Genomic DNA, 27528 nt, shown 5'->3' on the forward strand with positions numbered 1-27528 from the left:
TCCCTCCTATAGCTTGTAGTTCACCCTCCAGGAAATTCAGGGGAAGAACTCGGTGCAGCACCCTGGAGGCTAAAACTGTTGGAGAGGGGCCACGGAGGACTGCTGTGTACTGCCTTGCTCTTCAGGGCTTGCCTAGCTTACTTTCTTAATACACCCAGGACCGCCAGTCCAGTGATGGCCCCACCCACAACCAGCTGCATCCCTCCCACATCAGTCACTAATTAAGAAAATGCACTGCAGACTTATTTACAAGTTGATTTTCTCAATGGAGAGCCCCTCTTCCCAAATGACTCTAGCTTGGGTCAAGTTGAAATAAAACTGTGCCCTGGGTCTTCTTGTTTTCTTTGAATCTGAGCAGCTTGAAGACATCAGGCTGGATGGGGAAGTAGTACCCTCAGGTCATGGGATGTGGAAGTGGCTAGGGAGGCAGATGGTTTGGGGGCACAGGGGGAAGAAGGCGGCTGGCATTTGCTGAGCAAGCAGGATCATGTACTGGGTGCTTTTGGGAAGGTGGCTTTGTCTTTCAGGCTCTTCCTGTCACATTCATTCACCACTAAAGGTGGAGCCCTGTCCAGGGAGGTGGGGGCAGCATGGACGTGAGACGTGTGTCCTCTCTAGCCCGCCTTCCACTGGCACTTGCCCGAGTCTAGCTTGTCCCTCACTGCCCACTGCCATCTGTCCAGGCCCATCCCACCCAAACAATCTCAGGCTCCAAAGCTCAGGGCTCTCTGTAAGAAGCCCTGGGTTTGGAATCAGAGCTGTTGGCATTGCTTCCTGTTGTGGCATCCCTTGTGGCTGTTAGGATCATCAGACAGGAGGCCCTACCCTTGTCAGGTGCTATGCAATAGCACTGAGTGTTACTACCACGTGCACCAGTAATAACATCAGCCCTTCATTTACACAGTGGGTCTAAACCAGAGGGACAGGTCGCTAGTTGAGCTGGAACTGGAACCCAGATATCCCAACCATGCAGCCTGTGGCTGTCCCTATACAAGCCCTCCACTGGAGTGAGTAAGGCTCGGGTACAAGGCTCCCCTGCTTGAGATTTCTGCTTTGTCTCATAGAGGTCTGGGTCCTAAGCCCCTGACCCTGCTCTCCAGAGCTGTTGGGCCTGGGGCAAGCATGAAGGTGTTTATTCACTGTGGTGTCTGGGGTACTGTTGGTCCCTTAATCGTGGCCTGCCCACGGCTGCAATCCTCTGGTAAGACACTTCAGTACATGTGGGGGGGGGGTCCCAGAAACCACTGCCACCACCCCCCCCCGAGACTCCTTGCCCAGGTGTCTGGCCTATTTAGCCACCAAATGTTGCTTTGTCCTAAACCACGGTTTGGATTTGTTGCTGCAGTGTCAGATGACATGACCCCTCCCAGAACCCACAGATCCAGAGATGATTTAGTGGGTGGGATCAGGGGGTATTAGAGGAACCTGCCCATCACACCTTCCTTCTCCCCACTTTCCAGATAGGGAACTGAGGCTCAGAGAGGGGAAATAAAACTAGCAAGGTGCTGGGTGTGCCTACCCTAGCGCTCTGGCCTCCCTCTGCCTCCATCCTCCACTCTCTGAGGCTGGCCTTCTCCCTGCTGGACCAAGTGCATCCTGGATGGGGGACGACAAGCAAAGCAGCAACCTGTGTGCAGTTCTCAAGGTTCTTAAAGCCTTCATTCACTTAGGCTGCTTCCCTGGGACAGTTAGGGAGCGTCTCTCACTAGCCTGAGAACCGGGCTGTGGATTTGTCCAGTCCCCAGTCCTGTTCCCCTAGGAGAGAGTGGTTATCTAGAATCCTTTAGGGTTGTCACCTCTACTGTCACTGCTACAGTACCTACTCTGTCAGCACACCCATTAAACACTTGAAATTGGGAAGTGTCATGGGCATCTGGTCCACACTTTGCATTGTGGTCTCTATCTTCCTTTTTGGTCAGTGATCAAGCCTTCATCTTCTCTGCTTTCTGTGCTGAGTTCTAGTCCCCCCTCTACCATTTTCTCTCCCTCCCTCCCCTCTTTCCTTCATAGGATCAAACCTGGAGCTTTAGCCACGCTAGGCAAGTACTGTACCACGGAGGTCCCCTCCCTGACTTGATGAGACTTTCTGAGGTTCAGGCCTGGCATTCACTATACAGCTGAGGATGCCTTGAATTCTCCATCCTCCAGCTGCCATCTTTCAAGTGCTGGGACCATAGGCAGGTCCCACACATATGGGTTATTCAAGGTTGGGGGTCAAATCCAGAGTCATGTGTATTGAGCCAATCCCTACTAATTTCTTATTTGGCGACAAGGTCTCTCTTAGTTGCCCAAGCTGACCTTGAACTGACACTCTACAGTACAGGTGGGGCCTTTCACTTTCCTTTCACCTGTCTCAGCCTCCCAAGCAGCTGAGCCACCAGGCTCACACAGCACACCGCAGCTTTTGAAGGTGAGAGGCACCTCAAGGCCGGAGCCTTGACATTTTCTCTAGCCTCTTCATTTGGTCTGGGGAACTTCTACTCATCCCTGAGAAGCCAGGTCAAAAGCTGTACCCTTGAGCTTGTCCCGATAGTATCAGATGCTGGGAAGGTTCTCCACTGAAGGCTCTCCCTCCTCCCTCCCCTCTGCTCTCTTTCTTAGTTGCTTGCTATCATCCTAGACTGGGGCTGGGACTGGGTCTCCCTTCACACTCCGTTTCTCCGTCTGTCCGTCCGTCTGTCCGTCCGTCCGTCCGTCCGTCTGTCCGTCCGTCCGTCTGTTCATCCGTCCGTCCGTCTGTTCATCCGTCCGTGTCCTCAGAGGTTGGCCCAGGGCCTGCACAGAGGAGGTAACAAAAACATTTCAGTGTATTCCTGGAGCAGTAGCTAGTTACTATGGAAACAAGGAAGTGTTGCAACTTCCTGAACTTGAGGTTGGGGTCAGAGAAGGCGGCTCTGTCTTGGTTCCATGAGATGGACCCAGGATGACTGTCCTGGGGTTCTTCCTAACTCCAAGTTGCCTGTGGCAGGCACTTTCCAGTCTCTGAGCCTCAGTTTACCCTTCAGGAACATGTAGGCATGGGGATACTTAGCTTGCAGTCTTAATCTGTCTTCTCATGTCAGAGATGGTCCCTTTGCCCTCTTCAGGCCTGTCTCCCCACTTTGCTCATCTATTTCCCTAAAAAGATATGTCATCAAGTGTCTAGATCCAAGTGTCTGTAGCCTGATTGCCCTTGCCTGCACCTTGAGACTGCAGGGACACAAAGAGGGAAGTCCCCACAGCCAGGGTTGCAGAGAGTAGAGCACAAGGTGGGTGGAGGGGTTGTCAGCAAACCAGGCCAGCTGACTCTGGTCTGAGCCAGCACATGCCCTGGGTCATTTTCCCTCGCCCTGAAAGTGGCCTGAACCAGTGTGGGTCAGGGTGGCCCTTAACTTTGCTGGACACTGCCAGTTTTGCCTTCTGGTGTCATGCTATGGGGGGACCCTGCCCTGCCCTGTCCCAAGTAGCCTCAGAGGATGTCCCCTGCCCACAGCAGTAGGTGAGCAGCGTGTTCTCACTGTTTCCTCTCTCTCTGCCTGATCGCTCAGAGTCTCAAGTCAGCCAAGCTCAAGCTGCAGCCTCCCCCGCAGCCCTGCAGCTCAAGCAGGTGCATCTGAGCTCAGCCTTGTCCACACATGACAAAGAAACCAGACTGAGAGTCAAGCAGCCCAGCCCAGCCCAGGCCCCCACTGCTGTGCATAGCTGACCCCAGGCTAAGTCGGCATCAGACTTTGGCTGCCCACACCCACTTTGGGCCCTTTATGCCTTTAGAGGTAGACCAGGTTTCCCCGAGGTCTGGGACTAGTAGGGCCTGGAGGAAATGGTTTCACATGTTCTCCAGCTCAACTTACTGATCTATAAAATAGGAAGGGAGTGAGGCTGAGTAGGCTGGGGCAGGCTGCCTGAGTTCTCTGGAGCCCAGTCACACTCAGTGGGCAGGCAGTTGCAGGCTAGAGCCTGGAGCCTGGAGACATCTGGGAATTTTTTTGGGCGGCGGGGGGTGGGGGGGGTGGGGGGGGAGAATATAAGTCTAAGTGCTGTGGTGTATGTAGCTCAATAGTAGAATGCTTATCTAGCAGTCTGAGGTTCAAAGTTCTACTCCAACATGAATGAAGTGGGAAGGAAGGGAGAAAAGGAGAGAAGGAAGGGAGGGAGGGAGGGAGGGAGAGAGGGAGGGAGGGAGGAAGGAAGGAGCAATGCTGGTTTTTTGTTTGTTTGTTTTTGTTTTTGTTTTCTGTCTTAGGGAACCAGTAGTCATGCAAATAGGTCTTCCTTCCCTTCAGTTCCAGCTGTGTTTCCTACCTCTGGAAACAGCCCTAACTAATTAGTCCCTCACTCCTGCTACCTCACAGCCTCGTGATCTGGACAAGCCCTATGCTCTCCCTGCATTGTGGGACCCTGAGTCCATGCCTGCGTCTGGAATGCTGTTGGAAGCCTGTTTGAGCCTTTTTGTTACCAAGTAGGCAGAATCCTCACACTAGATGCCCCCTCCCCAACCCCACACAGGTTTCATGTCAGGTCTCCCTTCTGGAAGAGTCTCACTGTGTGGGTGACAGCGGGTCTGTGTTTCTTGTTGAGGCTAGGAGACCACCTCAAATCATTCCTCAGGCACCGTTCATCTTTTTCTGTTAAAGGATCTGCTATTCGTGAGTAGACATTTGTGTGCCTGGTGTGTGCTTATGTGGATGCGTATGCTACGGTGCATGTATGGTGGTCAGAGGGTCTGAGGACATCTCTATGAAGTCAGGATTGTGAAGTGCTGGGATTGAACTCAGGCCATGAGTTATGTACAGCAATACCCTTTACCAGCTGAGCCATCTAGTCAGACCCATTGAGGTTGTTTTGGTTTGGCTTTGAGTGGGAGTCTCTCACTGACTTGTCTCTGCCTCTCCAGCACTGGAATGATGGGTGAAACAGCCCTTTTTACCCCTTTTTACGTGGGTTCTGGGGAATCAGAGTCAGGCCCTAAGCTCTTAACCCACTGAGCTATCTTCCCAGCCCTGGGCTGTGTGCACAGCCACAGAAACCAGTTCTTTACAGTTTGACAGTGAGAGATCTTACTTGTCTGTTCACTGAGGTCCCCTTGGGGGCCCACTAGCTTTCTGCCCTCTTCCTGCTTTGAGATGTGTCCCTAGACAGTGCCTGGGTCAGAGAAACCCTGAGTCAAGCTGGGTGTAGCCACAAGTGCTTAGAAGGAAGCCTCTACCATCATCCGGATGGTTCTGCTGCACAGAACACCCAGATACTCAGGGAGTGGGGTCCCCAACATGGTTCCCACCTTTTTGGGATCTTAAAAAAAAGTCATCTTTTTTTCCAAGTCCCAAGACTATCACTGATTCTTTACCTCTGGCTAGCATCCAGCTGTCAAACCGGTGCTTTCTGTTTCCTGCCTGAGTACTGCCTTGATTTGCCTTGTTTGAACAGCTACTTTAATTTTTTCTCTTTGGGATCCCTTCTAGTGATAAATACACGTCTCGTTTTATTTGGATTTCTCATAGAGAACAGCAGGGAGGGTTAGTGAGCTCTGCCTTGATTGTTCTTCACTCTGTACCTGGTTTGATGGTGGTGTTTGTTGTTGTTGTTTACTTCTGGAGCCCCAGTCCTCCAACCCTTTTCATTGTCTGCTGACACCTATGTGCAGTTGGCTGGCAGTGCATTTGCTAGTGTGCTAGTGCAGGCTTCACCCTGCACAAACGCTGCTTATGTGGTAGCTCCCTGCCAATGATAAATTTATTAAATAACATCCTGGAGAACAATGGTAAAGTGTCTATGGGGAGGGAAGACTTTATTCTAAACGTGCATAAGGTCACCTTAAGACTCAGGCTAGGGTTGTTATCACCTGGCTGAGCTGCCTGCAACTTGGAGTCACCTTGATGCCACCCTAGGCCTGCAACCATGAGATTGGCTTTCTGTCCTAGGCACTTATCTTGTGGTATAACACCTAGACTCGACCTTCTAATGCCCAAAGCCCTCTAGACTCCGTTCTTGCCCTGTCTCCCCTTGGCCACCAGAATGGATCTAAATAGAAGACACCTGAGCCATGGACACCTGCCCCCTTTGCTCACTAATCCTCTGGGCCTTACCACAGCAAGGCCTGGCCTTGAGGCCACCTGTTATCAGGCCCCTGCCATGACTTCACTTATACAGACTTTGTGCATTCTGTTTCCTCTGCTCTGTATGCCTGGGGAACTCCTAAGCACCCTGCAAAGCCTGCCTCAAGCCACAGCCCGCCCTAGCCCAACAGCAGAGTCAAGTGTATAGGCCTCCCTTGCCCGATTCCTCAGGCGCTGCTTGCCGACTTCTGTGGGATCCTTTGTCGTCAGGATGGCCGCCACTCTCAGCCTCGACTCGCCAACACCCTGCACTGCGGCTGGCAGCTAGCAAGCATTCCAGAACGCTCTCTACACAGTGAATAATAAGTGACGCCACCTTTGACACAGTGCTGGTGGGTTTGTGGTTTGGATGCACATCCTCGCATTCAGGAGGAGTGAACCACCTCAGTGTGGTTCATTCCCAGATTGCAGCTGGGCCCATAAGCCTGTCCCGGCCCCTCTGTGCCTTCTTGACCTTCTTCACCTTCCCAGTTGGAGCAGAGAGCCTGGCCTGGCTCTCAGAGCATCTTCAGGGCAAGGCAAATGTGCAAAGTGGTCGGGTCTGGAGACATCTGTACTTCAGTTACTCCTCTGCCTTGCTGACTGCCCTGGTTTTGCTGGCTTGGAGAACTCTCTCAGTTTTGGAAGCCTGGCCAGTCTGAAGGGCCTCTTGGGCAAGACCCTGGGCAGAACTGGGGCCTGAGCCACATAGGCAGCCTACACACCAGGCAAGTCTATGGCAAATGGCCCTGGCTTGCCAGCTCTGGGGAGGGTAGAGGGAGGGCCACCTTCTGCTGGGTAAACATGGTGTCCAGGCCTGCCCAGGCACGTCCCTGGCTCTTTCTGTTAAAGACACAGGACAGCATTTCATTTCACCAAGGCTGGAGTTGCTGGATGGCAATGAGAAATGACAGGTAGGGACACGAGGAAATCTCTAAGCCTTGCTGGACTCTTAACCAGATCAGGCTGTAGGAGGATGTTAGGGGGCCAGGCTCTGACTACAGTCCCTCCTCACGGTGCCATCTTTTCTCTGCTAGCTGCTCCTGAGCCCTCAGGGGTGGGTGGGCTTTGAGCTACTCCTGGGTTAAGCCAGGTCTGACTGGAGCCACCTCTGCATTCCTACTGCAGACACATTCCAGCCCACTCTTACCCAAGGTGGTTCTTTGTTCCCTGGGACACCCACTGGACTCCAGGCAGTCTTCTGGGCTTGTTCCTGGAACAGCAGCCTCTGCAATGGGTGATCCCATCCATCTCCTAGACTTGGAGTGGTGCTCAGCACCATGTCTCTGGATCTTTCTCTTGACATGAGGCCTTCGGCTAACAGTGTGTGTATGGGGTGGGGGTGGGGTCAGAACACAACTTTCAGGAGTCAGTTCTTTCTTTCCATTCGGCGTGTCTGTACCTGTTGATCATCTCTTTGGCTCGACTCTGTGTTTTGATCCGTCTGTTGGTGTGCCTGAGTAACATTCTGGGCATAGTGACCAGCATTGCCCGAATGGAGAGCCCTGAGTGTTGCCTGGACTGTTTGCCCTCGTGAGATGGGAAGGGTTGCTGCCTCTTGGGAGAGCTTCTGTGGCTCATAGCAGAGGCAGAACTATCCCAGGTCCTCTGTTCTCATCCACTGGAGCTGAGTGGTCCTGCTCTATCGCCCTGACCTTTGTGTGAACAGATTCTAAGACAGCCGTGGAGACAGAGAGCAGGGCTGACACTCCAGCACACTTACCTTCCCACGATAGACTTGCTGGGTCTTGCTCTCTCCTGGCTTCTACAGTGTAGAGCTAATGTGGCATGCTTGGCTTGTGGCAGGGTTAGCAGGGGAGCCTCCTGGGAGTCCTGAAAGCTGGGCCGTTCCATGGAATCACTCTGTTAGATACTGTAGGAAGCAGGTAGAAATTGGAAGTCCTGGGTCCTGGTGGACACGGAGAGGTTTGTGCTGTGTGTACCAGCATGCTCAGGTGCACCAGCAAAATTTCCTTTGTCAGTTCATCATAGACTTCGGCTTGGGAGGCTAGGAACTCACTCTCTGGAGGGCAGGCACCCAACTCTGACCCCCAGCTGCATCTGGGACTGAGGACCAGTTTCTGCCCTGGTCTCTGTCCCACTCCTCACTGACAAGGCCACCACTCTTTCATGTCCTCTTGACCATCTGGGCCCTCCCAAGCTCCTGGGTTTCTGGAGGGAGGGGACAGGTTGCAAAGATCCGGGAAGAGCTGGAGTGTAATTTTATTTCTGTGGTTTTCCTTTCAAGCTGTCACGGTAAATCTATTTTGCTTGTCACTTTGTAAGTCATTATGCAGAATTAAACCTTTTACTAGCTTTTAAGGCTTCTGCAGCCACGGACGGCCCACTCAGCCCCTGTGCTGCCTTCATCTTCCTCCCGCCTGCCTGAGGAACCTCTAAAGCTCCAGGCAAGCCCTGCTGCTGATTTCTTCAGGCCTGCTCATTAGATTGCATATGGAACCCAGGCCAGAGGGTGCCATTGCTCAGTTAGCTACCTGGTCTCATGAATGGGAAAACACAGTGGGGATTAGAGGCTCACACTCACTTCCTTGAACACCTGTGGAGTAGTGGGGCAGTAGGCTGGAGAGCCAGAAAGCATGGGATGCTGAGATGGAGGAGGTTGTCCCTGGCAACCAGTGAGTGACATAAGTGCTCCAGACTTACAGGTATTCTACTTTAGACCAGCAGAGATGCTACTGTCCCCTCCTGGGGGAGGAGTGGGTGAATGGGGGTGGGCAAGTGTTCACAGTTCATCTGGAGAGCACACTGGGGTACAGCTGGAGATGAGACCGTGGTCAGAGATGCCGCTCTGGCATGCAGGGTCCCATTTATTTATTCCTCCAGAAATCTGTGCCCGGCTCCAGAGTATCTCTTCAGTGTGAGCACAATGGAAGCACAGGCGAAGCTGCTGAGAGCTCCGCAGAGGGGCCAGGCTGCTAGGCCGCCAGCCAGCAGAGTGCATCACACAGCCAGTCCATCTGCGGAGGCCCGCAGAAAAACAGACGGCACAGGAGTGCCAGCCCCAGAGGCTGCAGCCATGGCAGGAGTGGGTGAGGCTTGTGGGTGCTGCCTACGTCAAGGACCCTGCTGTCCCCTCTGGCCAGCCAGCCAGTCCTCTGCTTTGCCTCGTCCATGGGATTAATGGCTTTGCTGGAGCTCGAGGCATCCCAAGCCATCTGTGCCTGATGATGTCTCTGCCAGTCTGCCAAAACATTCCCCACCTTAGAGGGTGGGACACCACGAGCCCAGCTTCTTTGTCTTGAACCCTGACATAGTGTTACTCCTCTGGAAGACCCACTCAATAGGGCCCTGTGCTTAGTACAGCGGGCTCCCTTGAGGAAAGTATTGAATCACCCTCATTCCTGTATTCTTCTTATGACCAGCAACTTCTACACTGTGTCCTGTCTCCCTTAGTACATGGCCGTGGGGTACAGTGACACGCCTTGAATGGAGGGTGGACAAATGATTATTGAGACTTTGACCTTGGGTTTCAGAGTCTACATAGGATTGTAAGACTTAGCTGCTGGGCAGAACAGAGATGATAAATACTCAGAGATCTAGAGGTGACAATGAAGAGGCTCAGAGGAGTAAGAAGAGCATGGACCAGAGTGGCCAGGGAGGGCCACCTGGAGGAGGGGACATTTAAGGGATGCTTTAAAAGTGGAGCGGCTTTGGCTAGAGCAAGGCACTATGGGAGAAGAAAAGCACTTGTGCAGTGGGAGGGGTGCATGTGGGGATTCAGGCAGTTCACCCAGTGCCTGTGGACTTCAAGGGAGTAACTGAAAAGTCTTCAGGAATGGTCAACTGATACCCACGGGAAAGCAGGTATCAGAGGGGGTAAGGTATTGCCTGGGCAGGTAGGAGCACAGGATCCAACAGGGAGAACAGGGTCTGAGCTGTGTTTTAGGAGATTAATGTTGTAGCTGGGAGCCGCCAAGGCTGAAGGAAGAGACTGGAGCCCTGTTAATTACACAATGGGTCCCAGGAGTGTCTTCAGAGCCAACTGACAGCCCTGTACTGGGTGGGAGGGCTGTCAGGGGTGGAGCTAGGAGATGGCCCCTTCTTCATAAGTAGAGGAGGGTTTTGCAGGCCTGATCTGTTGTCCTATGGGGTGCAGTGGGGAGTCCAGAGAAGGAGAGCTGCTCTGTGAGTTGACAGTGATACATTTTTATCTGACTGTAAAGCTGACTGGCCCATATCCGCATGGCCATTTCAGGGCTGCCAGCTTCCCTCGCGTTTCATCCATGTTCTGTCCATGCTGACAGACATGGCGCCAGGTGAGCATGCTACTGTCAGGAGACCCTGCTTCAGAGGTTCAGGGCTGTCCTGCTGTTGACAGGGCTCTGGTCACCCTGTGCGCACACACTGCCCTGGTAGCTTTGCAAGTCTCGATCCAGAGCCCTGGACCTTCAGACAAGAGGGTCTGTGCTTCTCTTGGTCTCTGGTGACTTGGTCATGTTTGCTTGTGTTGCCTATGCAGTTCTTAGAAGCCTTATGAGTCCAGCCAATAGTACACTCTTACCCAATCCCAGCAAACCTGACATTAGACATGTGCCCCTACGTGCTGTGCTCTTGGGTCTAGACTCTAAGTGCAGGGGTTTTCCAAGTATCTTTCCTGTAAGATGGGAGTTGAGTTGGGTTGTTTTGTGTTTGTTTGTTTTTAGAATTTTGTTTTTCTTGATGGGGGAAGAGAGAGTCTAGGAAAGAGCACCCCAGAAAACATTAGATTATAAAACTGACAGTTACGGAGCTGAAATTGCCAGCTGATAGGATACTGGTTCCTTAGTATTCATGAACTGTGGAAGAGACTAAGGCCCAAAGAGTGGGTGGGATTATCCTCCAGCCTCCCACCCCCAGCGAGATGCAAATGGGTGGCAGGCTGGGACCCTAGTCAGTGACAGCTATTTTTCAGTCTTAGCCACCATAATGAACAGTACAGTCGCCAGGTTCTCTCCCCATACCACACAATTTCTGTGATTGTCTCATTTAATTGTCCAGGGAACTGTAAAGAAGGAGCGGTCGCATCGTCATTTGTCGTCACGTGTGATGTCGTGTGATGTCACGGAGCGATTCCAGCTGCAAAGTGAGACTGTGTCTGTCTGTGGCAGGACTTGAATGCAGTTCTGTGTCTAAGAAGCCTCTCTTCTGCTGCCCCCTTGGTGGCCCCTGCCCTGGTCCTGCTTCCTGGGCCAGCCCCAGCACTGGGAAGACTGTTTCCTCTTTCTAGACGTGGGTGTGAGGACTTTCTGTATTTGCAAGATAGAGAGCACTTTCTGGATGACTTTTATCAGCCTGAGCAAGCCTTTTTGAGTTACAGGAAGAAAGCCCATTCAGTTTTAATTCAGAGAGAGAGGCAGAGGTGAGCACCGGGTAGATTTATAAATAAACAGTCTGCCGAGGGCATTGTCTGTCCCCAGCCCGACAATGCTGGACTCATATTGACACCACAGCCTGTTCTGCACGTCAAAGCTGCCCTTTGGACAGAAAGGCCTGCTTGAGTAAGAGCTTGGCTGAAATGCCAAGGCGCCCTTCCTTCGACCGACCAGCTTCCCCAGAACAAGCCTGCTGGGTGAGTCCAGCTGTGACTGGGCCTGTTTACTGAGGCTGGAGCCTGGTGCCCTAGGTGTGCAAGGAGCACGAGGTATACAGCCTGCCTGTGCTGGTACTAACCTGGACTGTGAGGGCTGAAACTAGGCAGCGTCTGCCCTTCTTGCAGCCTTGAAGGAGCTCCTGGGCTTGGTCCTAGGAGTTGGAAGTCCCCAGTTGCCCAAGTGGTTACCGTTCTGCAGAGGGAGCACGCAGACCCCACCTCTCCACCAGCACCCTCAGGCTCTTCTGGGTTTGGTGCCTCCTATCTTTGGCTGCGGAGCTATGTTGACAGCCTGCTTCCCAGGCTCTTTTGAAAATGGAATCCCACAGTAGCTGCATCAGGTGGCCTGGCCCTGCCAACTGGGTGGGTGATTTGATACGAGTCCAACACCTCTCTGGGCTTCAGTGTCCTCTTTAAAAGTGTGCGTGCCAGGAAAACATTCAGTCGGTAAAGAGCTTATTGCACCAACAGGAGGACCTGCACTCAGGTGAAAAGCCAGGTATGGTGGCTTGGTGCTTGTAATCTCAGCACTGGAGCAGCAGATGGAAGGACCCCTGGATTTCAGTGACCAACCAGTTTAGCTTAATTGTTGAGCCCCAGGTTACACACATACACACACACACACACACACCCGCCAAGGTGGTGGGCTGGGCTGGTAACTCAGTGGGTAAAGGAGTTGGCTGCTCAAGCCTAGTAACCTGGGTTTCAGTCCTGGAACCCATGTAAAGGGGAGGGGGAAAGGGGGGGGAGAGGGAGGGAGGGAGAGAGGGGGGCAGGCAGACCTCACTCCCAAAAGTTGCCCTCTGACCTCCACCTATGTGCTGTGGCATAATGATAACACTAACACTAACAATAATAATCTTCAAAAGTCAAGGTGCCTGACAGCTGCTGAGGAGTGACACCCAAGTTTGACTTGTGGCCACCACAAGTGTGCTCACAGACATACACCTGCACATACACATATTCATATCTGCCCATATGTACATGGAGGGAGGGAGGGAGGGAGGGAGGGAGAGAGAATGCACATGCTGAATGCTGGTGAGAGGCCTGGGGACCTGCATGCATGTGTGCTCGCACCGGTTCACATGCATGCACTTGCTCATACAGAGAGTGACGAGGTTAAATGCCCCTGAGAGTTCTGAGGCCCTCAGGGCACAGGGCACATTGCCCTGCGTTACTCTAGGTTCACATTGCCCTTCTCACTTGTAGGATCTTGGGCAGCCTGGCGTACTCGTTTCCTGGGGACAATGGAGTTGTTAGGGGGATGAAATATAATAATGCATGCTTAGTACTCAGTGCTGAGCCGGTCCCATGGTGAATGCTCGTAAATAAATTATGTCAGTAATATTTATTTCAGGGGAAAACTCTATTTTCAAGTCAGAACACTATCTATTAAGTCAAATGTTCCCCTGATTTAATTCCAGATAGCACTAAATAACAATAATAATCATAATCCCCATGGTTTGGAGGCTGTCCCGAGAGGTGCAGGGCTGGGCCTCTGAGCTTGCTTCCTGATGGGAGCTCTTATGCAGAGACAACCCTGAGCGCCTGTCTAGCCTTGCCTTGCCTTGCCTTGCCTGCCTGCTGTTTCCTGCTGTCCAGCGGGTCTACAGGGTAACTGCAGATGTTTTTGTCTTTCTGGCCCTTTGCTGAGTGCAGCTTCACCTGAGCACTGAGCCTTGCCATCTCTGGGCCTGCATTTCTCTGGCTAAAGCAACCACAGCCATGAAGAGGACACCCCAGGCATCTTTTCATCCAGGGATGCCATGGTTTCTACTATGAGTCATATGTTCCCAGAGGCCAATTCTCACAGGCCCAAGCCATTCTGGGGTCTCTTCCTGGGTCCCCACTTCTCACCCATCATGGTCAGCTTGAAACATCTACAGATAGAGAAGTTGCAGAGCTACTGGAAGTATGCACTGCTCATGGTGAACTAGGAACCCATCTTTCCAGTTGGGGAACCCAAAAGTCCCCAGAGATAGCCATGACCATAGGCCTCTCACTCCTGTCTTATGGCTCAGGTGATTGGCAGCACTTACTGCTGTTATACATTTCAGTTAAGTGACAGGAACAGAATTTAATCCTATCTCCTGATCTCAAGAGCTGCCTACTGGCCCTGCTGTCCAGAAAGTTTCTAGGGGAATCTGGATGTAGAGAATGGTCAAGAGGAAGCGAGAAGGGACAGGTCTCCATAGCAAGCTAGATATGAGAATGCACGACCCAGCTTCTGACCTCTGGGGTTCAGCTCTGAAACCACTGATGTTTTTCCAGAATTTCTTTATCCTAAATCACTGTATCCAGGGATGGACAGGGGCTTGGGGGTCTGCTGAGGCCAAGTCTCTGCTGGGCACTAAGGACAAGATGGTGACCCTAGAGTTAAGATTCCTGTCTGTGGGGAGCCAGAGAGAAAGAATAGGTAAAGGCACCTCTCAACTATACCTTTAATCCTAGTTAACTGCCAAGAAAGAAACAAGCACTGGATGGGAAACTCTGGGAGGTGGGTTGCAGGGGCTTGATCAAGCTATATGATGGTGACGGTGGGGATTAGCAGTGTGGGCAAAGGCTGGTAACTAAACGCAGACCTGCATGGCCGGGGATATGGGCAGAGGACAGAGACAAACACCTTGCACATCTCAGTCTCATCTGTCCCTGGAGAGAGCCGGCAGAGTGGTGAGCCTGTTACAGGCTTGGATCCAGTTCTGGGTTGTGGCCCACAGATGACTATAGGTTGTACACGGGGCTAACTTCCTGCCCTAGTCAAGGGGCACATAGAGATGACATCACTGTCTATTTATGCCTCCTGAAGGCCACTTCCCTTTTTGAGTCATGAATGGGGAGCTTGACCTTGGCTCTTGATCCATTGTCCTCCTGAATCCCACCTGCTGTGCCTGAGGACCTTCAGCTGTCATGGAGGGAGGAGGGAAGACTAGTGCTCTCTCTCTCTCTCTCTCTCTCTCTCTCTCTCTCTCTCTGTGTGTGTGTGTGTGTGTGTGTGTGTGTGTGTGTGTGTAAGTGTGTAAGTTTGGGTTCTCCCGGCCCTGCACCTTTGTTTATTGACTTTGGTCCTTGTTCAGCCCTGTGTAGGGAGCTATGTCGAATGAAATGTGGAGAACAGGGGATGATAATGAAATCAACTGGACTGTTTCCCCAGTAATTCTAGAGACGGATGCATCATTAATGTTGGTAATACAGTGCCTGTCAGCTCACAAACTTCTCAATAAATGTGCAGCTGGCAAGCTCTGATAGAAATTGGAGGCAAGCAGTGAATGAGATTTGGGGCCTCTGATATATGGGGTGTCAGTGGCACCGTGAAGTTTTTATCAATTTCTGTCACTTTGGGCTTTTGTGCACGCTACATATGTGGTCTCTATGGCCACTCTCCATGGGCTGTATGGATGCTGACTGTGCCCCCGCAGTAGTGTGAGGAAGAGGGGTTGTTACGGGGTCCCCCACATCCTTCAGAGGCTCTCCCTTGGGGCCTATTATTCAGAGCCCTTCAGACCAACACAGACAGTAGCACCAGCAGCGTCTGGACTGGGCTCATGGGTCACTCAGCCACCATGTCAGTTTTGAGTGAGTTTGTCTACAGCAGTTCTCAACCTACCTAATGCTACAACCCTTTAATACTGTGACCCCAACCATAAAATTATTCTTGCTGCTACATCATATTTGCAATTTTGCTACTGCTGTGAATCATAATGTAAATATCTGTGTTTTCTGGTGGTCTCAGCTGACCCCTGTGAGAGAGTCATTCAGTCCCCAGATGGGTCAACACACATAGGTTGCGAACCACTGGCCTAGAGAGACTCAGATTCCCAGAAGAAAGCCAGAGGTGAAAGTTTGAGCTTAGGGGTGTATGGATCAGAGTTAAGAGGGGCTGAATGGGTGAACTAGAAGTAGAGCCAGTTAGATAGGAAAATCTGTGTGGACCCAGGTTTGGGACTGCAGATAAACCCAGAAGTTTATGGGGGAGTGAAGACCAGGCTAAGCCTCGATGTGTGGGTAAGGGGTAATTGACTTTCAGAGGCAGCATAATGTGAAGGTTCCTGTGTGCATTCTGGAGCCAGGTTTCTGGGTCCCAGATCCCAACCTAGCAACTGTGTTCAGGTTCCTTCCTTTGTTTAATGGAGATAGGAATGGAAACAGCGCATACCTTGAAGGTATCTGTGACTGAACACAAATGAATATATGTAGGATATGCAAGTTCATCCATCGGGTCAGACACGCTGGGATTTGAGCTTTAGTGGCCCTCAAAACCTGGAGGCTTGAGGAACCTGCTGGGGCTGGAGTGTTTATGAGGGACACCACACACACAGACACACACACACACACAGAGAAAGAGAGAGACAGAGACAGAGACAGAGACAGAGAGACAGAGAGAGAGAGAGAGAGAGAGAGACAAAGACAGACAGACAGAGACAGAGCGGGGAGGGGAATGAGATCTCAATTCTCTTCGGAGGTCTGACTCTCAGGGTCAGCGTCACCAGCAAGGTGATTAATTGTGAGAGGAAACCATAGGGGGGGTTCAAGGCTCTCAAGGAGGCTGGAGAAATTTTGAGATCAAGGATCCAGAGTGTGACTTCATCAGAATCCACCAGGAACTTGCTGGGGCTCCTGGGGTTTGGATGGAGAAAGCATAGGGTTCCAGACAGGTGAGCCAAACAGAAACCAAACAGCAGTGCAGGGCTCAGCTCTTCCTATCATAGCACGTGCAGAGTTAGGAGCAGGTCCTAAAAGGCTCAGTTTCTAGAAACCAGCGTGTAAAGACTCCTCGGCTGCAGGGAGACCTGAGCTAAGGGATGCCTCTGCCACAGCCATAGCAGCACTGACCTGCTGAGACCTGACAAGGTCTAGGGAGGAGCTCACTGAGCTGAGGCTGGGGACCAGTGGCTGGGGGAGAGGGGCATTCTGGAAGGTGTATTGTAGGGGGTCACATGACTTCCTCTTACTCCCAAGGGGGAAAGATATGGATTCACTGGAATAGCCCACTGGGTTGATCCTACCACAGCTGGCCCCAACTGCTGCTGTGACATGTGCCAGGCCTTGGAGGAGTGGCCCAGCCTAAAAGCTCAGCGACTCACGGGAACAAGACAGACCAGGAGATTCCCACAACATGGGCATCTCATGAGCCCTGCTAAGGGAGCAGGCTGCAGTCAGCCTGTTAGGATAGAGCAGTCAGGGAGGGCTTCCTAGAGGAGAAGGCCTTTGAGCTATGCCCTGAAGGATGCCCTGTTTTCAGCAGAAAGGGTCTAGAGAGGACATCAGCTTTACATCCGCAGAACTACCTAGGGCCTAAATATACATCACGGAGGCCTTAAACAGCCGCCGTGCCTCTGAGAACTCAGGTAAGGAGTGATGCCTCCCAGATCCTAGTCACAAAGCAATCCATGCAGTGGCTATCAGAGGGCTATTCTTACAGTCCCCAGAACCCTGCTGTGGTATGAGAGGTATAGCAGCTGCAGCCCAGCACACAGATTCCGGGGCTTCTTAGCCAGATGCTTAGCCACTCTCAGCATAGATGGACAGGTGCCTTGGAAGCTGGTAGAGAGCTACAGGTCTGAGGAGCAGTCCACCTCCAGGACAGGAGCCACCGCAGGGAGGGGCAGAGCCAGAGCCCACTGTGTGTAGAAGACTCTAGAGGGATCCTGAGAGGGGGCTATGAGGGCAGGGTATATACTTGGCTAGGGCAAAGAGAAAGGAGAAGCAGGCTCTTCCCCTGGGGGTGATTCAACACAGACTCACACATGCCGTCCTGGGCGGTTGGGTTGAGGAGGGAAAGGTCTCAGCCCAAGGGAGCTACTGTCTGTCTAATGGAGAGGGGAAGCCAGGACCATCAGGGAGCTGAGCTCACTCTGATGGGAAAGTGGGAAGTAGGGGTGATTCCTGGGCCAGAAAGGAAGGGGGGAGGGACATGGAAGGACATGCACCAGGAAAGGCAAGCTAAGGCACAGGCACTAGGGAAGGAATCGACATGGGGGGAGTACACCTCTGCAAGTAGGGACTCAGCCAGGCCTCCTGGGCAGAAGATCCCAGCTTCTGTGTCTACTCCGGGAAGGTCAGTGCCTGTGTGACAGTAACCCGTCTGTGTGTTTTTGCGTGGTGTAGTCAGATTGATGGAACTGCAGGTCAGAGAGGGCAGCAACTGTGCATACAGGGTTCTCTCTAGCTAGGGTCTACCACCTGCCTCTGGGATGTTAAAGTCCAGGGTAAACCAGGTCAAAGAGAGAGGGAGGCACAGGGTCAGGTGACAGCTGTCCTGGCAGGTGTGCCATCATCTGGCATGAGGACTGCTGTGGGGCCCGGGTGGCCTTATTTCTCACCTAGCTCCCTGCTGCCAACATGCCCATGGTGCTATGGGTAGCTGGCCCTCCTTACTGAGCATGCTCTGTGAAGAACAAGTGTCTATCCCCCACTGGCAGTTGGCACAATGGATAACCAAGGGCCAGGGCAAGCTAGTAACCTGCCCCAGCCACACAGCAAATAGAACCCCACGCCACCGCGATCCTGGAGGCTTCGGGATAAACTGGTTGGACTAAGATCTGGCCAACTCCTCTATCCCTCAAACACACTTCCCTCTAAACACACATGCAGGGCCCTGTGCCTTCTCAGCTTGTCTTCACCCTACCAAAAAAACAGAGGCAGCGACCGACCCAGGAAGGCCTGGCCAAAGCCTGGCTTGGACCGGGTCTCCTGGGATGGCAGTAAAGTCCCTGAGCCCGCTGACTGAGAAGCAGACTCTCAGCTCTGCAAGCATAAACATGACTATTTTTAGCCCTCACAGGGCTGTGAGTGTAGCAATGTGACCTGAATTTGGCTTGGCCCCCTCATCCTGCCTCACCCTAGGACAACAGGCCTCTCCTGCCCCCTGACTCTCCCCGCCATCTCAAGGCAGGGCTGGGAGTTACTGGGCATGATGAGAAGGAAACTGGGCTGGCTCAGGCAGGGGTCCTTGGAAGGATGGCCACAATGCAGTCAGGCCCATGTGGAGGCCAGCTTGGCTTCAAGGACAGGATGTGGTAGGCAAAGTGGCAGTCAAGTCTCAAGGGAGATGTGGGAGCCATCTATGTTCTGTGTTTTTTCTGCGGTGCTGAGTACCCCTCTGGTCTGACTGGGCCTGGAAGCCTGGGTTCTGCCTCTGCCTCATAGACTCTCAGAAAGGGGAGGCTGTTCCCAGTCCTCAGCATCGTCATCTAGAGAGTAGGAAACCTCTCAAATGTTTCTTCACCTTTTCCTTCAGCAAATCCTGAGCTCTCCCATTTTGTGCCAGCCACTAGACATGACCACAGAGACCAGCCTGACTAGGGAGCCTAGCTTCGTGGGCTGTTGTTCTTGGGCAGAGATGGGGTGGGACCATGGAGGGCAGAATAAATACATACAGAAACAATCAGCTTTTGCAGTGTGCAGTATAGGAATGACATTGACTGTTGTTGCAGAAGGGACTGTGTGTGTGTAGATAAGGCTACCACAGGGAAGAACCTCTTGGGAAACAATGGAGCTACTCACAGTGTGGGCATGGAATTTGAGAAGGAAAGACAAGTGCAAAGGCCCTGGGGCAGGGGTTCATTTGGCATTGAAGGTACTTGTGGAGTGAGCAGCATTGGAGAGTTTATAAGATGAGGTGGGTGAGCAGAGACCAGACGTACACAGGGGGGAGGTGACAAACAGGACAAGTTATACTGGTGGAAGGAACGGTGGGCTTGTGAGCACGTGATATGAGGGTCTATCAGGTGCTAAGTAACTTGTCTGGGGGCAGCCTCAGAACCAAGGACAGTTGCTTGGTTTCCAGGTCCTACCAATGGGTCTTGGGCCTGGGCACCTGAGGGGTGGACATCAGCTGATCCAATAGAAATGGTGGAGAAAGAGGGGAAACTGGATAAGGGAAAGCAGAGAGTGAAAGGGTGGTGTCATGGCAGATCGCTAGTTGGCCATGTCTGTTGACATCCAAGCAGAGAGAGGCTTTACAGATCAAACCCTGGGGCACTCTGCCAACCTCCTGGGGCAGTGTGGGTGGGACTGACCTGGGCTTCGTTTCTGTTCATCTGGAACCGTGGCTCTCCAAAGCTTGACCTGTAGCTTGCCTGTGCTGGGTGGAGCTGTGTGCAGTGGGTGGAGTCTGCAGCCTTGGTACAGAGGGTTAGGAACCCCACCTGGGAGAGTAAAGCTGGCATGCGCAGAAGGTGCGTGCCGCAGGCATGGAACAATGTTCCCTTTCTCCTGGCCCTGGGCCCTGGGTGTCACTGCTGCTCCCTGTTCTCAGCTGAGAACTTCTGATTGTGACATAGCAGCTGCCTCTGCTGTGCCCACTGGCGTGTGGGGCTTTTCATGGCAGACTTGGTTTCCCTGTGTTGTGTGCTGGCCAGCATCTTGGACATGGCTTCCTAAGCCATTGAGTTTCTACCTGAGACTCCAGAATGCAGTGGAAGATTCTCAGGGATTTAGTACTGGAAAGGTCATTTTGTGAGTAAGTCAGGGCCAGTAGGCTGGGTCTGGCAGAGCCCAAGGAAGCCTGTTAGTATGGGATAAAGCAGAGAGGGCTCTGATAGCCATTTCTTGCAAAACTCCCTGTACAGGCTTTGCCTGGTTGATGGTGATGTCTTGCTGTGGCCATGGGCATTATGGTGGTCTATAAACTTCTGCAAGCTGTCACTGAATACCAGGTTAGCTCAGCTCCAGCTGTATTTCTCCAATCCTATCCTGAAACTAGAATCTACATTTTGGGGTTGAGGGCTTTGGATCCTTTACTGTTGAGGTTTCTCTAAGAGCCATAATCCCAGGGATTCCAAAACTAATGAAGAGGCTCTGAGTCCCAGTGATCCTAGTGGTAGCTTTGAGGACTGTCTATGTATCTGTGTCTCTCTGTGTCTTATACAAAGTGTGTTGTGTGTGTGTGTGTGTGTATGTGTGTGTGTCTGTGTGTGTGAAAGACTCTGTATGTGTGTGTGTCTTTGTGTATGTGTCTGTGTGTGTCTCTCTGTGTGTGTGTCTCTGTGTGTCTCTGTGTGTCTCTGTGTGTATGTTTGTGTCTGTGTGTGTGTGTGTCTGTGTGACTGTGTTTGTGTGTCTCTGTGTGTGTGTCTGTGTCTGTGTGTGTGTCTGTCTGTCTGTGTGCGTGTGTCTCCGTGTGTGTGTTCTCTCTCGGTGTGTGTGTGTGTGTGTGTCTCTGTGTGTGTCTCTGTGTGTTTGCTGCTCTGGGTTGGTGCTGTGATAGAAAGTGAGGAAAAGAGCAGCTGTTGTAACCAATTGTCACTAAACTGTCATGAAATGCTATAAATATTTTCTAAAAGACAAACTTCCCAGGCTGATGCATTAGTAGCTGCTTGGAAGCTGACTCCTGAAAATTAAGACAAACAACCTCTTAAATCATAGTTGTTAACCTCAGGTGTAAAAGCTGTTAGCACAGCCACGGGTCAGGGTGACTGCGCAGCACCAACTCAGCAGCCCGGCAGACAGGGGGCCTTGGCTGACTCGGAAGGCTTGGATTACCCGGCTTAGCCTCTTGCTGCTCTGTGACTTTGAGTCAGTGAGACCATGTCTCTGAGCCTCCTTTTCTGTCAACAGTGTGATCACCCCTCGGATCCTGCCAACCTTGATGGTCTCACACTCCTACAACGATAGAGATGGCTGTGCTGGGTGACTCAGGACCAAGGGATCCTGTCTGTCCTCAGACCACTCTTCTTCTTAGCCCTGCATCAAGGACAGCTTCCAAAGGCCAAGAACTTACTTGCTGTTGCCGTCTTCTGACAGAGCAGATTGCCATGGGCTCCAGCCTGTGGTGGACCATGGATCACAGCACCATGTTCTTGAGTCTGCTCTCTTCTTTAACTTGTATTCATGGTGGCTGATACTGATTTCGTTTACGGTAGTGCTGAAATTTTTTTAGGAATGTACTTAAGTTGCAAGTTGACTTCAAGTAGAACATTCTGAGAAGGTCCATTAGGAGAGGGGAGCAATAACAAAGGCAGGATTGCAGTTGGGATGCTGTTTGGGCTGCTTTTTCTCTGAGGGCTCACGGAGTTCTGTCTTGGAGCTGTGACTAGAGAGAGCTATTGGAAGGACAGATTCCGGTGGCCTGTCACTGCCCCCAACAACACATGGAGAAATCCCAGGCGGAGGGCCCAGACAAAGGAAAGCTGCTGTGTTTCTACAGAGTTTGAGCTAAGAGTCTGGAAGGGTCCTACAGCATACCCATCTCCCCACACCCACAGTGTTTCCCATGAAGATCTCAAACTGGGTCCCAAGTTTGCACCTGCCAGCTAGTATCTCTCAGACCAGACCCAAGATTAGGCCTCATCTACATTGGCAGTGGTTTAGCCCAGTGAAGGATGACTGTTGTTCCACAAACAGGGATGTCAAACACTTTGTGTTATGCCCTGTCTAGGAATGATAGCCCAGAGGACCATGTAGAATGATAATTCTAAGGCCACACTGGAATTCTGTAAGAGGACAGGGATGAGTTAGTGATGCCTCCCATAGGTGTGGGATGGGAAAGGAGCTTGGGGACACGTTGCCATCATTAGTTATCCAGGATTTTGTAGCTGGATCCTATTGCCCCCCCCCAGCTGAACACTGAGATTAGCTAGCAGGTGATAGCACCTATAAGCTCCTATTAGGACTCAGCAGCTGCTCCTGGGGTATCCCTTGGGATCAGCCCAGGATTAGATACAGTGTAGGTGACCAGGAAGTGTGTCAGCCAGTGTCTAAAAGGATCATCACAAGAAGAGCTACAGAGGTGTGACTGTGGGGAGCACTGGGGCAAAGGTCATCCAATCTTCATGTGCTTGAAGCACCTCACCTCCATGTGCTTCTAGGGGGTTAAGTGTCCCAGATTTTCCAAGGCATCACTGGTCTCAGGTCCCCGAATAGTGTTCTTTAATGGCCTCACCAGCGTTAGTACTGTGGTTTGGAGACCCCAGCTGCTCTTTTGTCGTTTCCAGAGCCTTTAACTCCACCATTGCCTCCATGCCTGCACTTCATGCCTCCACCATTGCCTGCGACGGGAGAATAGGCTCCATTCATTTCACTTAAGAGCTGAAGAGATAGGGCCCGGGGTAGGCAAAGGACTTGTTTGTGATTACACAAAAGGTGAATGCAGAAACCTGGCCTGACCCCGTGGTACCCATCTCTGGACCCTTCAGCATCCATTCACACTGATGGCTCAAAAGATGGCGGTTCAGTTCCCACAAATGGTGTTTAACCTTAACTGACTCATTCCCTTCAAGTCTCAGTGGCCTGAAAAGTGAGACTTCTGCGACCAAACGGCCTAGTGTGCGCTCTGCCCACTTTCCCTCAGCTCCTTGATCCATCAGATAGGTTATCATCAGCACACGGGCTGTTGTGGGAGTTCCCAGATCATGATGTGCATATGTGCGGGCTGGGGCTTGGAAGCTCCAGTGCCATTCATTTTCCTATGGTGCAGAGTAGCAGGGCACTCAGCAGGCTCAGCTTATGGTCTGGCTACTGGGCTTGAGCACCGAGAGTGCATTCATGTTCGCAGCAAGGCCAGAGGGCCTGAGCCCACAGGACAGAGGGATGGTGGCTGTACCCATTGTCCCACAGTAGGGCAGGAGGTGTGGAGAAAGAGTCATACTGTTCAGGGAAGCAACTGGGAGCAGGGCTGGGCTGGGGGCCAGAGAGAAGGACACCAGACAGGTGTGAAATGATGCTGCAGCTAGCATCTATCACAGTACTGACCCAAGCTAGCACCCCACAGCATCTGAGGAGTCTTGGGATGAAACTTGGGGCTCTAAGCAGCAGGGCAAAGCTGAGAAGAGCTGATGTCTATCAAGCTTCTCCCTGGGGGCAGACACGGAGTCCTTCCCTGAAGCTTGGCCTTGGGGACTGTCTGGTATTCACTGTCTGATGAACAGGTCCCCACCGTCTGTCTGTCTGCCTGCCTGTCTGCCTTCCTGGCTGTCTCTGCTCTCCTTGTCTGTCTGAGCAGCACAAACAGCTCCTCCCCAGTGTTCCATCACTACGCATCCACTCGAAGGCTGGTGGAGGCACCAGCGGCCCATTCAGAGACCTATTCATTCTGCCGCCGGGGCACCGGGCCCGGTTTTAATCATATGTGCTCTACCACGAGCTACAGATGGCTGGATTATTAATAGTCATAATTAATCAGCATCCATGAGATCTTTTCCCCAGCAGCAGATCCTCAGCTTGAGCGGCCCCGGAGGCCCTGAGCCCATCCCCTCTTTACAGACGGGAAGTGATGTGGGCCAAGGGAGGGGACTCCCCCTGAGTGGAACTGACTGTGGGTCCTCGCATAAATGCCGGGTCTGGTGACAACCCACGGTGTTCCTGTAGAGGAACTGACTGTCTGTCTCCCCTCCCCCACCCTCCCCTGCCCATAGGACACTAGTCACTGGTAGAAGCTGTCAGCACTAGCACCCGAGGCCAGTGCCCAAGCTGTGAATGCATTCCAAGGCTTGGCTGAACATGGAGGGGGGAAAGGTTAGAGCAAGGAGGGCATAGCAGCTGCCAGGGCAATGGGCTCTACCTTGGGTTCAGGTAGGGAGGCAGTCCTGAGTGGGTGGTGCCAAATGCCAGCATCCTCCCTCTTCTCTGCCCATAGCTGCTGGCCCTTTGTCCTGAGTGCCAAGTCCAGCAGTGGAGATTTAAACAGCTGCGGCAAGTGGCTTCGTGATTTATGGGGTTGCTGTGAGCTGTGCCAACGACTCAGCCCAGCAGCAGTGAGGGTTCCTCGCACAGTCCTGGACATGGCTGCCTGCCACCTGCTCTCTTTGCTCGTCTCCCTGTCCTGGCCACCTCCGGGACTGCCGTGCATGAGTGTGTACACATGTGTCCTGACCCGTGTCTGGGAGCATGTGCTGTGTGCACCAGATATCCTTGCTCTTGATTTGAGTGGAAATAAACAGTGTGCCATACAGGTGTGCCTGCCAGCACTCGGGGCAGCAGGGGTCCTGTGGGATGGATGTCTGCTAGTCAGTCTGTATGTGTGCAACCTGTGTTTAACACGTATGACCGGCAGGGATATGATGGGGAATGTCTATATACACACACAAGTGCATACAGACACTGACTTACCTTGTACTCTCTACCTTATCAAGTCCCTATATATGCAAACATGGGGTATAAAAGGAGGATGTGTATGTAGACATGTGTGTGTACACACACAAATATTCAGTTTATTCCAGGCATCTGGCCTGACGCTAGGTTCATGGATAAGGAACCCTGCTGGTGGTAGGGAGATAGCTTCATTTGTCTTTGGAGCCCTTTACCCACCTTTTTCCCAACTGCTCCTCCTCCTCTCCCAGAGCACCCCAGTCTCCCATTTTTCCCCTACCATGTCTATCAACTGTGAACCAGGCCGTAGGAAAAACGCCATGTCACAGAACCCACTTCCAAAGCAGGCAAATGAGGGCACTAACCCAGGTCCTGTCAGGAGCACATGACTCTCCATCCTGTGTTTTCTTGTTTGCTAATGGCTTTAAGGGCAGCCATTTTCGAGTTAGGTTCAGATGGAGCTGTCTAGATCACTGGGTAAGTCAGGCTTCTTCCCAGTTGGGCTTTGGGTCCCCATCTGTCACATGGTGAAAAGGACCTTCACCAGCTGCCTTGGAGAGCTCTTCACTGTGTTCTCTTTCTCGTGCTAGAGATGGAACCCAGGGCAAGCACTCTTTCTTGATGCAAAATATTGATAATTTGCTCAGACTGATCTCAGACTTGAAATCCTCCCGCCACAGTCTCCTGGGTGCCAGAGTTACAGTCCTGAACCAGCATGCCCAACTTCACAGGGCCATTTTGATGAACAAACCAGATGGACAAAGGGCTCTGTGAAGAAGGCGGGGTGATGGACGAGATGGTACTCACAGCACTTGTCAAAGCTCTAAGCTTGGGCGCCCAGGAGTGTGGGGGCATTAGAGACTGATGGAGGCCTGGGCCCAGCTTCCCAAACAACTACTTTGACTGGACCTCAGACAGTCACTTCCTTTTTAGCTCCATCCAAATGTTTGTGGAACTTGGAGTCCACCTTTCACACTACTGTGGCAGTCTTTCTCCATGCAGTGGAGGAAGGATAAGGGTCACGTATAGTGAACGCAAAAGGCAGTGACACCCATCACTCTGTTCAGTGGCCCTGTATAGGTGGCCAGATGAGTGCATGCTGTATGGCATTGCACAAGGATAGGATGTCTATTTGTGAGGTTCTGCCTGTGCTCTAGACCAGCTATGTGGCGTCCAGGCCTTTGTAGGGTGGTACCCTGAGGAATGAGGCTGTTGTTTCTGGGTCTTTGCTGGCTACAAGGGAACTGGCATTTGGTACCACCCAGCTCCTCTAATTTGAGGCCTGAGGTCACCTTTATCTGCTACCTTTGGTCCACAGGGCAATTGGGCACAGGCCCTGAAAAGGAGCCTGAGAAGATGGGGAACAGATCACCACCCATCTCAACCCTATAAGAGCTGCAGGCCTTATATTAACTCAGCAAACTGCTGTCCCTGGGCTTAGAGCTGTGGGATTCCAACTGAGCCCTGTGTCCAGTGGGTCCCTGGTGGTGCCAGATTCCTGGCTGTTGCAAGGGTATAGAGGAGTAGAGAAAGGTCCTAGCAGAAATGAGTCCCAGGCACTCAGGGCAATTCAGGTAAACCTCACAGAGACATAAGCAGGGCTGCAGGGGCTTGGGGGATCACGAGGCTTAGGTAGAAGGCAGGCTAGAATGCATACAGACTTCAGAGGACAGAAAGGGTTTGGCTAGCTGGAGAGGTCACTCTGAGTGAAGGGTGTGGGTGAGAGGACAGAGGTTTGGAATGGGTCTCGGGGAAAAGCAAACCCTCTCCCATTAGCCACTAGGGCTGCTCTGGCTCAGATGGCCTTGCCTCTTGGTGAACAGAGGCCCCAGGGTAAAGCAGATGGCCAGTGGGGGAGGGGCAGGGGTGGCCTCAGTCATGAACCAAGTGAAGCCAAGTGGCCCACATAGTCCAGAGTTGAAGACCTTGGCACAAGCACTTGAGCTCTCAACTTGAAAGTTAATGATTCATTTGTGGCCAATTTCTGTTGGCATTTGCCTGGAAATTCCAAAGCCTGCCCCTTCCTTTGGCTCGGGAACTCCAAGAATACAGTCTCATTACTTTTGGCTAAGAGCATCTCACCCTCTCTCTGGGGAACAGCTTTTAAAACTGCTGTGAGACCTCTGCAGGTTATCCATGAGGGAGAACTGGTTCTGGTTGGTGGGTGGGGGTGGGTGGTTTGGGGTGTAATAAAGTTAGAGGCTCACCCTGACCCTGTGTGCCAAGAGTTGATGAAAGGAGCCCTGTTGATATTCATGATGTCCCCCAGTTAGATCAGAACAGATGTGACCAGAATTCAGTCTAAAGTAATGTAGAAAGTGTGCATCAGTTACAACCAGAGAGCAGGATTGAGCTGGGTAGAGAATGCACTGTCATATGCAAAGGCCCTGGGTCAAGACAGTCCAGAAGGGTTGAGTAATTGTCGTATGACTGGGGTACAGAGACTTCTGTGAATACAGCAATAAGTGAAGAGCTAGGAGACTGGGAGTTTGACCATGACAAGAACTCGCAATAGGAAGTCAGAGGTAAAGCCAGGAGCAGTTGTTTGGGGTTACGCCCATCTGGGTCTTGATTTTGCTGGTCAGCAAGACTTTCTAGATAGCCTGCTCCCAAGTTCTGCCCAGGGCCAGGCACCTGTGTGAAACCTGAATTAGAGAGAAGAGATCATATGTGACAACCCGAAGGGGGTGATGACAGGGATACACAGGAGCCCTGAGCCTTTGGCAAGCGCACAAAGGAGGCTGGAACATGACGTCATTCTGGGTCTTGAGGTGAACAGAGCAGTGTTGATTGGGGTCAACCTCAGGAATTCCATGCTCCTTGCAAGCTGTATCCAGCTAC

The 27528-nt window shown here is 52.1% G+C and overlaps 1 protein-coding gene across 6 annotated transcripts in view; it reads left to right on the forward strand.

Annotated features, from left to right (window-relative positions):
- Window positions 1-27528, forward strand: part of Zmiz1 (zinc finger MIZ-type containing 1) — a 207182-nt gene that overhangs the window by 11745 nt on the left and 167909 nt on the right. Inside the window, exon 1 of one of the 6 annotated variants that reach the window (XM_029468726.2) lies at window positions 6967-6985. The exons of the other annotated variants lie outside the window; for them this stretch is intronic. The gene's annotated coding sequence lies outside the window, so the exon portion shown is untranslated. Of the gene's footprint in view, window positions 1-6966; window positions 6986-27528 lie in introns of those variants that run through there. 6 annotated transcript variants of the gene reach the window in all.

This window comes from Mus caroli, unplaced genomic scaffold (assembly GCF_978045245.1).
Source record: "Mus caroli unplaced genomic scaffold, Mus_caroli_1 scaffold_12, whole genome shotgun sequence".
In the NCBI taxonomy this organism is placed as follows: domain Eukaryota; kingdom Metazoa; phylum Chordata; class Mammalia; order Rodentia; family Muridae; genus Mus; species Mus caroli.